Genomic DNA, 13435 nt, shown 5'->3' on the forward strand with positions numbered 1-13435 from the left:
TCTGAGACGGAGGGTGGGGGTAAAATCAGACCTAAGAGCAGAGATAGGAAGTCCTGCAGGAAACTCTAGAAACATCTAGGCTTGGGGAGAAACTTTCACAAAGGTTTAAGGAATGGTGGATCAGGTGCTACTGACCCACAGAAAAATCAGCTGAAGGCCGCACACAAGTGAGAAACCATCACTGACATGGCCCCCAACTGAGGAGAAAGACACTCCCCACATTCCCCTCATATACCAGAGCCTACGGGGGCACAGCTTAGTAAATTTTGTATGTTCCAGCCCTAAAGGGAGGTAACAGGGGGGCTGGAGTGCCAGCGTGAGCTCCCCAGTGCTGGGGGGTGGAGCTGGGCTGAGCCTCAGGGGCCGATCCAGGCAAGATGGGGGGCCATATCCAGCCCCTGGTCCTTAGGCTTCTCACCCCTGGTTTAAGGTCTGTTGCTAGTAGAAGTTGGCAGTAAAATCAATATCCAAATGATGGGGAAAAAAACCCAATGAGATCTCAGGTTGACCGTGTAAATAAAAAATAATAAAAGCATTCCCAAACCTTTGGCTTCCCTTGAACATTCTTGCAAAACAATAATAATAAAAACAATTACTCTCAAAGTCATTAGCTAAGAGTTAAAACAGTTATAGGTATCACCAGAGAAAATTTGCCATTTTTATTTAAACAAATGGTTGCAAATATTCTTTGCTGAAATATTCATCGGTCTCTAATTATGAGAGCAAACAGAACTGGAAAATACTGGCATCTGTTAAGAACATTAAAAAAGGGTTTTTTTCTTGTCTTTTTTTTTCAAGGAGATGACATATACCTCAATCATTATAATTTGAACTTTGCAGTTTTAACTGAATAATTGTTGTAAGTGTTGGATATTAAGCTGCTGTTGACATTGCAGGAAGTTCATGGGAAAGCATAATTTTAAGTTATGTGAGTTTTTGAATGCAAAGCTTATTAAAATGGATTTTTACCTGAAGCCCGTAAGTGAGAGAGACTATCCCATAGTTGCTGGAACTAATGATGCAGGGAGTGCTGTAGCACACCCTGGCTCGAAGGGGTTTCCATAATATAAAAGATTTACAGTTTGGTTCAATGACTCCCACACTTCCACTATACAAAAATTGTTCCAATGCCTTCTGTGAACGCCTGGATGTTGTGGAATATGGTGTAATGAGACAGTTGGATTTATATGACTACCTTGTACTGAATAAAATTCTAACATTTCAGTTTCACATAGGTGCAATAGTGATAACATCTACAAGGAATTTTCTTTACCTCAAGTATTAGGGCTTTTGCATTTGTCACATGAAGACGTAAGTTTAAATTGTGCTTTGAGAATTCCAAATGGCCATAGTATGGACAACTTTGAAATTCCTAGGTGATCACATTTCTGACACTAGCATCAGAATCAAGAGCTGAACTTCTGATTCTATTGAACAAGCTTTGTCTAATTATGGGAGTATGGAAAGGAGAGACCAGACAGTGTGTGTTTCGCAGCCCTCTAGTGGATAGATTCAGAATTGCTAAGCTTTATAATTTTGCTACTGTGACTCTCCTTTCTCACCAAAGTGACAAGGCCAGTGCTTTTGGATCAGAAGGATCAAATATCTATTCCTATTATCCATATGTGGTTATATTTGACCTTTATGTTCATCAAGATGTTTCCTGGGTAACCATGGATTTTTTACAATAGTTCACATATTCTAGAAGGCATTAGACACACTTGAATAATTGGATAGTTCGTAAAGGCTAGCTGTCTTCTTAACCTCTCTTGGCATTAATTTCTTTCAACACCAAAAATCTTTGCTCCCCCACATGCTTTCTGGGTAAACGTTTGTAAATGTATCTCTTTTGCTTTCCAGCTTGCTGTAGGTGATTGATCGGATTTATTACTTATGAGAGGAAGCAAAAACTGGAACATGATGTACTGCAACACTGTTCTCTGCTAATTCTTCCCAACTTTGACCGGAAATAACACCACATTTCCAGTCCTGGGCCTTACCTAAGTAAAGACAACTAATAATTTGGTGCAATGGTCCCAGGACCTGGTGTCATTGCATGGGAGCTGCAGGCCCATTAAATCCCTGCTGGAGTACCATGTGACATGCTCCTGGTGTCTATCAAGGCTGCCTAGGGGGGCTGTGACACAGCATGCTTCAGGCAGCAAGGAGGGTTGGCTGTTGCACCCCTGCTCCTTCCACCCTAGGCCCTTCCTCTTCCACCTCCCCCCCATCTTGTCCAGGGGGCCAGATAGTCTGTTGTCCCCCCTGCTACATTGTGCAATATTTTGTGAACTATATCTTAATGCAACACATCTTGCATCTTGAACAAGTCAAGATAATCAAATAGTGAAGAAGTGGGGAAAGGGATATAAAACACAAGATTTCATTTAAAAGATCAATTTATAAATCTTCTTCAATCCTTAACACCCATACATTTGATCTTTACCAAAGAAGGCACAAATCCATATTTATTCTTTTGCTCTTTTATGTATAAATGCACACCCATACAAATATTTCTAAAACTGGGTAAATAACAGATGCACAAGAGATTCCTATGATGATAAATTATGTAAAAAAATAAATCAATGTGGGTGTTTATGTGTGGGTGAAACACTGTGCGCTTCTGTGTGTGAAATTATAATTGAGTGGTTGTGTGTGGAGTGACAAACAGGGCTAGCCAATGGTAATGGTGAGAATTGCAATGTGCCACCTCAATGTGCCACCTCTATCAAAGGGAAGAAAGTAGAGATAACGTGCACCGGAAAAATGCAGATATAAACTCCCAACAACAGAAGATATGAGGCTATGTCTAGACTTCTGGCTTTTTTCAGAAAAAGCTTTTTTTGAGAGCTGCCTTCCTAGTCCTAACCGAGCTCAATCCTGAGCTCATTCTGGGCACCCTCTCCCTGAGTGTGGGAGCTACACTCTGGCAACCAAAACCCTCTGTGGAGAGGCATTTCTGGAGGGTGGACACCAGTTTGGAATGGTGGGACTGGCTGGTCACGGAGCAGTGGGATGACCAGCAGTGGCTTCAAAAACACCTTTTTTGGAGCTGTGTGCCAGGCTCACCCCCGCCCTCTGGAGACGTGACACCCACCTGCAGCCCACCATCCTCCTGGAGAAGTAAGTCGCACTCACCCTCTGGAAGCTCGCCGCCCCAGACAGCTACCGGTCGGTGGGCAACCAATTCAGCATGGGAAAATCCACCATCAGGGCCCTCCTCCTGGAGGTAAGACACTCTGGGGCTGCAGTCCCTGCATGGGGTGAAAGAGTCCTGGAAAAGGGGGACCCCAGGAAAAGTTGAGTTGGGAGCTGTGGGGGGTGGAGTGAGGGTGCAGGGAAGCCCCATCCCCAGGGGGTTGTCCCATCCCACCCTCACAGCTGGGGGGGGGGGGTGGCCTCACAGGGAATGGTTCCTGGGGGTGTTTGGGGGAGGGGAAAGAATGGGAGGGGGGTGGGCACCTCACAAGGGCTCAGGCACTTGCTTTCTCATTTTTTGTTTTGTGTGTTTTTTTCAGGTTGAGAGAGCCATCAACTCAATTCTGCTGCAGAAGATCATCCACCTGGGAGACCTGGACCCAGTCATGGCTGGATTTGCCACCATGTGGTTCCCGAACTGCACTGGAGCCATAAATGGGACTCATATCCTGTTCCAAGCACTGTAACATTGAGCGGCTTAGTATATCAGTAGGAAGGGCTACTTCTCGATGGTGCTGCAGGCCCTGGTTGACCACCTTGGACATTTCATGGACATTTTGTTGGGTGATGCCCATGTCATTCGGAACTTGAGAAGCCCAAGTGACACTTGCAACCCTGACCCCCTGTGCGCCAGCCTCCCCTGCCCTGTGTTGTGTGACAAACTAAGACCACACACCTGAAGATCCCTCCCCAGCGTCCATGGAGGCCTGGAAGACATGATGGCTGACAGGCACCAGCTCCAGGGACAGGGTAATAGTGTCCATCTCCTCCAACTCCTCCACTGGCCCTGGTCCTCCTGCTCCTCCTCCACCTCTGGCCAGGTGACAATGGGGGTCTGGAGGCCAGAGTCCCCCACAACGGGTAGTAAAGATGTTTCCCCAACTCCCAGGATCTGGTGCAGCTCCTGGTAACAGGGGCAGGTGTGGGGTCCTGCACCTGGGCATGAGCTGTGCTCTCTGGCCCTCATGTATCCCTGGAGTAGCTCCTTAAGCTTACTCTGGCCCTGTTCCAAGCTCTGGAGTGGGTGTCTGCACTCTTCCAGGGACTCAGCCATGTGTTCTAAAATATCGGCTTTGCGCTGCTTGGAGACATTCTGCAATGTCTCCTCTTCACCTCACAGTTTGAGGAGGGACAGGATCTCTGCTCCGGACCAGGAGGGTGCCCACCTCTTGGTACCCCTAGGTGGTTCCTGGGACCCCTGGAACTGCTCCCTGTGAAGGCCAGAGGGGTCTCAGAGGGCTTGGGCTCCACTATAGGTGGCAAGGCTTGTTGCAGGGAGAGCTGCACAATGAGTTGCTGCTCTCAGGCCGGTTTTCTGCCACAAGGCTTGTTCAGGGTGCCTGCAGCTTTAAGTGGGACCAAGAGATAGGACCTATAGAGTTCTGATTAATGTGGATGGAGTGGCCACCAGGGTATCTGTGTTATTTCCTTGAGGCCTCTTATTTTGAAAAAAAAATCCCCTTCCCCATCCACACACGCATTTTTTTGAAAAAGCTCTTTCCGAAAGAAGACTTTTTTCCTTGTAGAAAGAGGATTACCAACCCCAGAAAAATCCCTCTGTTTTTTCGATTTACTTTTGAAAGAATGCAATTGCAATGTGGCTGTAACTCAGGTGATGTCAGAAAAATGGCCGTTTTTCCAACAAAACTCTGTAGTGTTGACATACTCTGGGAAAGAAATTGTGAAAGATCATTTTTAGTGGAGTTATGAAGAAACAAAACATTACACATGCATTTTTTTCTCCAGAAGAATCATGATAGTAACAGATGTTAGTCACATTGCTTAATGTATCTTTGGAAGATTCTCAGATGTAACAATGATTGCCATCGTAAAAGTGCCTCGGTTAAATAGATAAATTTCAAATGAGTGTGCATGCTACTGATTTTCTAGCTAGCATATCATTGGACTGTTCTGCACTACCACTTAAGTCAATCTTGCTTACATCACTTAGGTTTGTGAAAAAGACCCTCTCCCACTTATATAACATAAGTTACATTGACTTAAGCACTGTATATACTAGTGTTGGTGGCAGGAGATACACTCCTCCCAGCATAGCTTTTGTCTTTCATGGAGAGGGTGGGGAAATTATGCCAGTGAGAAAGTTCTCTCCTGTAGGCATAGCACTGCTTCACCAGACACACTATGGGTACCTCTACACAGTACAGCCGGTCCCCGAGTTGCGAACGGTCGACTTACGACCATTTGCATTTATGACTGAAGCTGTCATAAATGGTGGACCCCGAGTTACGAACGTGAGCCGTGCTTACAAACAGCATGGTCGTGTATAACTCTATGGGGTCCAACTTACAAGCAAACCAAGTTACGACCAATTACTTGGTCCGTAACCGGTTCGGAAGTCAGGGAGAGGCTGTAGTGTTATTTCGATATAACTGACATTATTTCAAAATAACATAGTCCAGGTCTACACTACAAGAAGTTATTTTGACATAATGTCAAAATAATGTCAAGCTGGAGGACTTCTTACTCTGACTCCTGTAACCTTCATTTTACAAGGAGTAAGGGAAGTGGGAGGAAGAGTGCTCTTTCTTGGACTTCCTGCTGTGTAGACAGTGCCAAAAGCTGAAATAAGCCCTTTCTACTTAAGTCAAGCAATTGACGTAGTTTAAGTTGCGTAGCTTATTTTGTCTTTAGCCCTGCTGTGCAGACGTACCCTTTATGGGAACAGTTTAGTGTTTTAGTGTATACTTGCCTCATGATAGCTAACTTAGAACCACCCACCTCAACGTTTGTGAAATTAACCCATTTTGTTTTGCAAGTAATCCAAAACTTCTTTTTTGTACAAGCAGATGGTTCTAGCTAAACCATGAATGGAGAGTGAACCTTTAGGTTCTTTAGGAAAATTATCACTTTTGATGAGTGAGACTATTAGACTTCACTACTATAGCATTAAAGACGTGAGAAGTGAAAGGCAAGGAACAGTAAATGTTCCATTATGGTTTTTAAAAATCCACAAAACAATTTGTTCTTAAAAGTTAACCTGTACTTATCCTTTTTAAATACAAAGGTTTTTCTGCCCCTAAACATCTGCTTGTATGTTTATCTTTGGTTTAATTTTCTAATTCTATTACATTATTTGCAATTTATTTATTTATTTTGGATCCCTTTTCCTTTCGGGCTTTATTTAAAATTCTGTATTCTTGTACCTAATTCTAGATGCCATTAAAGTTAGAAAGAAGGACGGATTAGATGAAAGAGAGTGGTTTGAAGGGAATTATATAAATCGACATAACGTACTGGTATGATGCATTTATTTATTTATATTTTTCTGTCTCTTCTGGTGAACTTCTGTCAACATTCCCATCCACACTCATTTTCAGAGTAGTTGTTACTTCCACATATAGAAAGACTCAATTGTTTCTCTCTGTGCCCCTTTGCCACCTCTATCATTTCCGTTTTCCTTCATTCTCATGATCTCTGCATTAGGTTATTTTAGATAGACCTACTGTACATATTTGCTGAAGACTCATGCTGAAAAAAAGTCTTGAACCTTCTCATTTTCTCTGATATGGCAATGCCAGCACTGACTTACTCTTGCTGTCCTATCAAGCGTATAGGATGGATGGGTGGCTAATAAGGGGTAAGTCAGTGCAGGCTTCTTTCTTTCTTTCTTTCTTTCTTTCTTTCTTTCTTTCTTTCTTTCTTTCTTTCTTCAGAAGATTTCAAGTAGAAAGCAAAGCTCACAAGGATCTGCAAAGAAATGTAGGAGTCAAAAGTTAATGGGTACGTCTACCCAACAGGCAAAACTCAAGTTAAACTAAGCAACTTGAGCTACATCACTTGCATAGCTGAAGTCGAAATAGCTTGATTCTGCTTTTGATGCTGTCTACAAAGCAGGAAGTCGAAGGAGTAACACTCTTCCTTTGACTTCCCTTACTCCTTATAAAATGAGGGTTACAGGAGTCAGAGTAAGAAGTCCTCCAGCTCTGGAGTTAGAGAAGCTGCTGCACCTTCCAGGCTTGAAGTGGCAATAAAAACCCACATTACATGGTTTCTAACTTCCGTGCCCCCACTATAAATACTGCTTTGTATTTTAGGGGCTACAAAAGCATGTGAATATTTGATTTGGAGAACAGACTCACAAAAGTTCCAAAACATATGATCAGAAAAGGATAGGTCACACTTAAAAACTATCAGCGTTGTCATAGAATTTTAGAACTGGAAGGAATCTTGAGAGGTCAGCAGGTCCAGCCCCCTGCCCTCACAGCAGGACCAAGCACCATCTAGATTATCCCTGACAGATGCCTATCTAAAAAAGAAGTTTTTACATGTAAAAGACTTGGGTCCCAACAGATTTCTAAATGTAGCAGAGCAACATACCTTATTCTTAACCTTTTTCAGAAGCTACATGGATGCCAAGTTCTACCAGAATGTATTATGACTGAACATAAACGCCTTCAAATAGCAGTTTGTAATCGGAAATACTAACATAGACCACAGACAACAGGAGCTCAACCATTGCTTCCTTAATAAAATAAGTAATATAATAAAAATGTCAAGGAAATTCCTGTTCCATCAGACCAGCCTACTTTGTGCAATACAGACAAGAATTCATTTTGAAGTTAACCTATACAAAATTGTGAATATTTTATCCCAGATATGAAAGGTGAACTAGGAAGGGTTGGAAAAGCAAGCACAGTAAATATTTAATGTACTTATGTGTGCAAATGTGGTTTAATTCTATAGATTTGTCATTTTTATTATTCCTTAGTTGTAATACAGTAGAATCTAGGGCCTAGTCTATACTAGACCAGTCAGGTCGGCTTAAGTTACACCATCCAGTTGTGCAAAATGCGTAGCTTGATTTGTCTTACCTTAAGCCAAGCCAGTGCAGTATCTACATTGCAAGAGGCACATGCTCCCGTTAGCTTCCTTTACTCCTTGCAGAAGGAGGAATACAAGATGCCGGCAGTGGTTGCCCTCAGCATTTGATTCAGGGGTCTACTCTAGACCCACTAAATCTAACAGACAGACTTGTAAAACATTTTGCTAGCTGCTGTGTTTGCGTATATATATATATATATAGATAAAACATTCTATATAAGATTTAGAGACTCACCAGTCACATTCTGATCTTTCTTACAGCAGAGTAAGTGAGACAAGAATCTCCCCTTACATTTTGATAAGGTGAACTCTGAGTCTAACTCCTATGAAACCCACGGGAGACCTATTATGGACTAAAGGCAATATATAGTATTGATAATAATGCTGCTTTGGAGTCTAAGGTAACCTTCTCATTCACTTAAATGGTGCAGAGTTTGGCTTTTGTCATTCTCATCCACTTCCAACTGCAGGTATTATTTCATGCCAACCTGGCACAGCCTTGCAACATATTCAAAGAGATCACACAGCTGGTACATTATCCTAGAACCTGGGGAGATATTTTGAGGAATTGTACTGCCCATTTTCCAATTCTCAGTACCTACCAAGGACAATTAAGCCCTCAGGAGAGCAATAGCATCCCTTAGAAAGAAAGTCTCCAGGATTTATTATAAAATGCTAATTTTGTATAGATGTTTTGAAATTTCCCATTGAATTATATTCTCTCTATACAGTGCAATGGATTAGAAGGAAAGGATATACAGAGAAGATAACGTTAATTCTTTATTAAATTCTACAAACTATAGAATGGGGCAAATGCAATATTTGTCATGTGATCTATTTTAACCAAACTCATTATAAAACTCAAAGGGCCTGATAAAAACCCATGTGCTTGTACTATATTGCATATATATATATATTATAAAATATACACAGTGAAGGGAAAGAGAGAGAGATGTGTTAGAAACGTTTCCCAATTCATATTATAATTATTTGATTGATTAATAAACTTAATTTGTTGCCCTAGTTGCCTTATTGGATATTCCAAATATTTGAGCTGAGATTGGCAGAGGGCCAAGGTAGTTGAGGTTGGGATTTCTGTTTTAGGGCAAGTTGTGAAGGGGAGTTGGTGGTTAAACAGCATGAGTCACATAGTTGCTGGTCAAATTATGTGTAGTAGGGTAACGGGGACAATGAAGGGAAGGAGAACTCAGTGGCTTGAGCATTGACCACCTAAACACAACGTTATTAGTTCAATCCTTGAGAGGAGCCATTTAGGGATCAGGGGCAAATCTGTTAGGAATGGTACTTGGTCCTGCTGGTTGGGTAGTGTACTGGACTCAATTACCTCTCGAAGTCCCTTCTAGTTCTATGAGATAAGTATATCTCCATATTTATTTGGTCAATTGTTACTTTCTGCCCCATTTTCACAGATATTTTCAAAACTGTATGTCATGAATGCCTAGAGCTTTGGATTGGAAGTTCTCATGTGAGATCTGTGAAAGAGCACAGTCTAAATAGGTTATAGATATTTGTATGTCTGCAGCTCTGATGGCTTTCAATAATATCAAGAAATATATCACAGCAATTATAAATATTTGTATTCTTTTTCTTCATTCCGAGCTTTATAAAATGGGTTTTAAAAAGTAGTGAAGTCTTTTATCTATCACATTTATAATGACAATTTCAAAGATAAAATAAAATACCAGTAAAATACTAGAAAGGCATAGGATTTAAGATTTTGTATTCAGAAACATTAATCTGAACAATCAGAACACTTGACATTTGAATTAATAATCTGAAAAGATAAACTTATATTGTAGAACATTGCTATGCTATTTCAGTGTGATTTGAAACACATCCAGTTTATTTACTGTTATCTCTATCATTTAGACTTGCTGTGTGCTGTACTCAGTAAGAAGACTGATGTCTTATTTTAATTCAGACCACCACCTTTCATCAGGAAACAGGATCTGATATACAGCATTGTACATCCTTTATGTTATCTACCAGAATAGATAGATTAACCTAACCTGCCATGAGTGAATTTGGTGGCATCAGGAATAATTCTCCTTTTAATGGCTCCCAATCTAATACATAGAAATGAGAAAATACAACACTGACTAAATATTAAACACACAGCCACATGGAGACAGTTGTGTGCTTTAGAGTGTCTTCTTTCCAGGGGGAGAAATACACAATGTAGCTTCAATGAAGATTTCAGCATGCACAGTGAGGTTTACAAAGCAAAAATAAAGATTGCTCCTACCAGAAGATACATTTTACAGTGAATTTAATTACATATATCAAAGAGGTCTCATTACAGAAGAAGCCATTAACTTTCAGAGCTCATCCCATAACGACTATCTAGAACTTTTCTAGATTCTTCTGTGTGCATTCATTAAACTTCAGCCAAAATGATGCCGGGCAAAGATTTGCCTTTCCTATTCTGTTCTCATGTTTTTCTGTTCTGTGTGTATGTGTGTGTGTCCCCCCCTAAGCTGTCTGTATTCCTCTTCCACTACCAAACACCAGATACAGTAGAAACAAACTACCAGGCACATTCCATAAAGCAGTAGATCAATATAAAGAAGTGATGAGAGGGAAAAAGACATTTTTTTTATCTGTAGGTTTGATTTCTCTTCCTTTCTCTCTACATTAATCTAACTAAACTTCTGGTTACTATCCCCTTTCTATTCATAATTCAAAGGAAAATTTGTATAGTCTCTGTACTAAAGAAATATGAGATCATGTTGGTGTCTCTGTAGTTCACTGAAACGGAAAACTTACCTTGATAAAGGAAACATATTTCCTCACAATAAAAGCTCTGTTAAAATGGAATCAAAGTTGTGAGTACATATCAGTAGCATAAGGTTAAAAGAAAGCATATTGTACCTATAAAAACTTAGCCATTAGAAATTCTGGCCCTAAACACAGCCTCCAGGCATAAACAAACTCAAAAGATGCACATAATCCTCCATTGAGCCTTTACAAGCATCAAGTAGAAAGGTCCCAGAGGCAATTACTTGCTTGGAAAGAACTCGTCCTAGCACTGTGGCTGCAAGACAACCATGCTTCCAGGTGTTGGGGGGGGGGGGGGGGGGGGAGAAGGAGAGTCAGGGAGCTCAAGAGGCATAATGGAGAATCATGGAAGTCCACATGAATTTCATTTGCCATGCACATCCTGTGGAGATGTTTGGGGTTTGTTCATTCCCTGGTGGGATGCTGAGGTGCATATCTAGGATTCAGAGAATTTTCTGCAGGAGGGGCAATCAGGGTTCATTTGCAATTAAATCACAATAGTCAAGATAGAGTAGAGAAATATTGTTAGATTTGAAGACCAGAAGAGAAAATTAGATCAAATAACCTATCTTATTGTGTCTCAAAGGAAATAAATTTCACCCACTTATCCATGTATTGAGCCCCAAAACTTATGGTTGGCCAAAGAATACATTTCACGTGTCTTAATCTGAAGACATCATGAGACTGAGAACACAGCATTTTCCTGGTAGTTATTTTTAATGGTAAATCAAGCTCGCTATTAAAAAATTGTGTTTTCTTTTTAATGTGAAGTTGTCTGCTTCAGTTTTCAGCTGTGGGTTCTTGTTATGCCTTTCTTCGCTAGATTCAAGTGCTAATTAATGCCCAGTATTATTCCCCTGTAAAGGTACTTAGACAATGTAATCAAGTCCCCACTCAATCTTCTTTTTGATTAGCTAAACAGATGAAGTCTTATTATAAATCTTTTTGCAGCCTTTAAATCATATTTATGTCTATTTTCTGCACTCACCAATTTTTAACATCCTATTAAAAATGAAGAAACCAGAATTGTTTACAGTATTCTAATATCAGTTTCACCAAAAAGTAAAATCACTTTTGTACTCCTACCCCTACTAGGCTATGTCTATACTACAAGGATACATTGGTAAAATATAACTCTTTTTCTGATTTACTTCTGAAAGAGACTTTTCTGAAATTTGGCCCATCTACACAGGGCCAAATTTCAGGAAAAAACCCTCTTTCAGAACACCCTTTCTTCCTCGTAAAATGAGGTTTACAGGGATGCCGAAAAGTGCGCCCGCTTTTCTGACATTTTTTTTGGAAAAGTGGATGCATTCCTCAGACAAGGCAGAGCTTTTCTAGGATACCATGGGTTTTGGGCTGTGGGGCTAAAATTGACAGGAACTGTCCTTTTGCAATTTTATAGCTATACAGTCCAAGCTCTGAAAGTCCGAGTCAGTTGCAAGGGTGGAGTTTCAAGAAGGTATGGGAGGGTCAGCAGCTGTGACATCTGATCTCTGAACTATCAGGGTATGTCTACACTACCCTCCTAGTTCGAACTAGGAGGGTAATACAGGCATACCGCACTTGCAAATGAAGCCCGGCAAGTACTTTCCCGTCACTCCCTGATAGTCCAGGGAATGGGATGAAAAGCAAGCCACATCCTGAAGTGTAAGGCTGCTGCCTCCCACCCTTCCAAAACTCTGTTCTTGGTCAGTTGACTCAGGCCAGCCATGTATATGTTGTGGATTTGTGCGGGGCGGGGGTTTCTACATGATGGAGTTCCTCATAACCATCCTGGAAGTTATACAAAGACAACACTCTGACATTCTAAAAGCAGGGTTTCTCAAATTTTCATAATATTGATTCCAATTTAGTAGCGCTATTACCTTGCCTTCTTTTCTATTTTCATAGCACACACCAGCTCCTATTCCTGATCACATGAAATCCTTGTGACAAGTAATATTAAGAATGTATTACATCCATTTGTATTTTTTTAATGTGATTGGCAGATGGAACAAGAAGGAATCAGCAGCAAGTCCCAGATTCATAAAGTCACTTGGGCCATGTCTATACTACAACGTTCTGTCAACCTAACTTAGGATGGCATCAGGCTTCTCCAGTTATTAAATTACTTGTGTGTATGCAAACTTGACGTCTTGTATTGGCAGTTCACATCTTCAGCAAGAGTGTATGTATGAATTGTGTAGTCACTGTAGGGCATTATGGAATTGCTCTGAAAGCCAACAGCAGTCAATGTAAGTAATGCAGTGTCTCTACTGACACTGAATTAACCTAATGACATTGACCATGAATCTATGTCACTTGGGAGATGGAATTTCTAAAACTGTGAAGAGAGGCATTTATATTGGAAGAAGCCACATTTAAGTGAAGATACTTCCGCAGCGAGGTTAATGCAAAGCAGCTTCTGTCAATCTAGCCATATAATGTAGACCAGACCTAATTCTCATTAAAATACCATTGGGAATATGGGCCCATGTAAACTTATACAGATCTCAGTTTCAGAGCTTTAAAAAAAAAGTGTGGAAAGAGTAATTATGCAAAACCCTCAACCTGCTGTTGTATCCACTTCTAATGTCTGGAAGTGGTATCTTCT

Source organism: Pelodiscus sinensis, chromosome 1, assembly GCF_052426305.1.
Source record: "Pelodiscus sinensis isolate ZL-2025 chromosome 1, ASM5242630v1, whole genome shotgun sequence".
Lineage (NCBI taxonomy): Eukaryota > Metazoa > Chordata > Testudines > Trionychidae > Pelodiscus > Pelodiscus sinensis.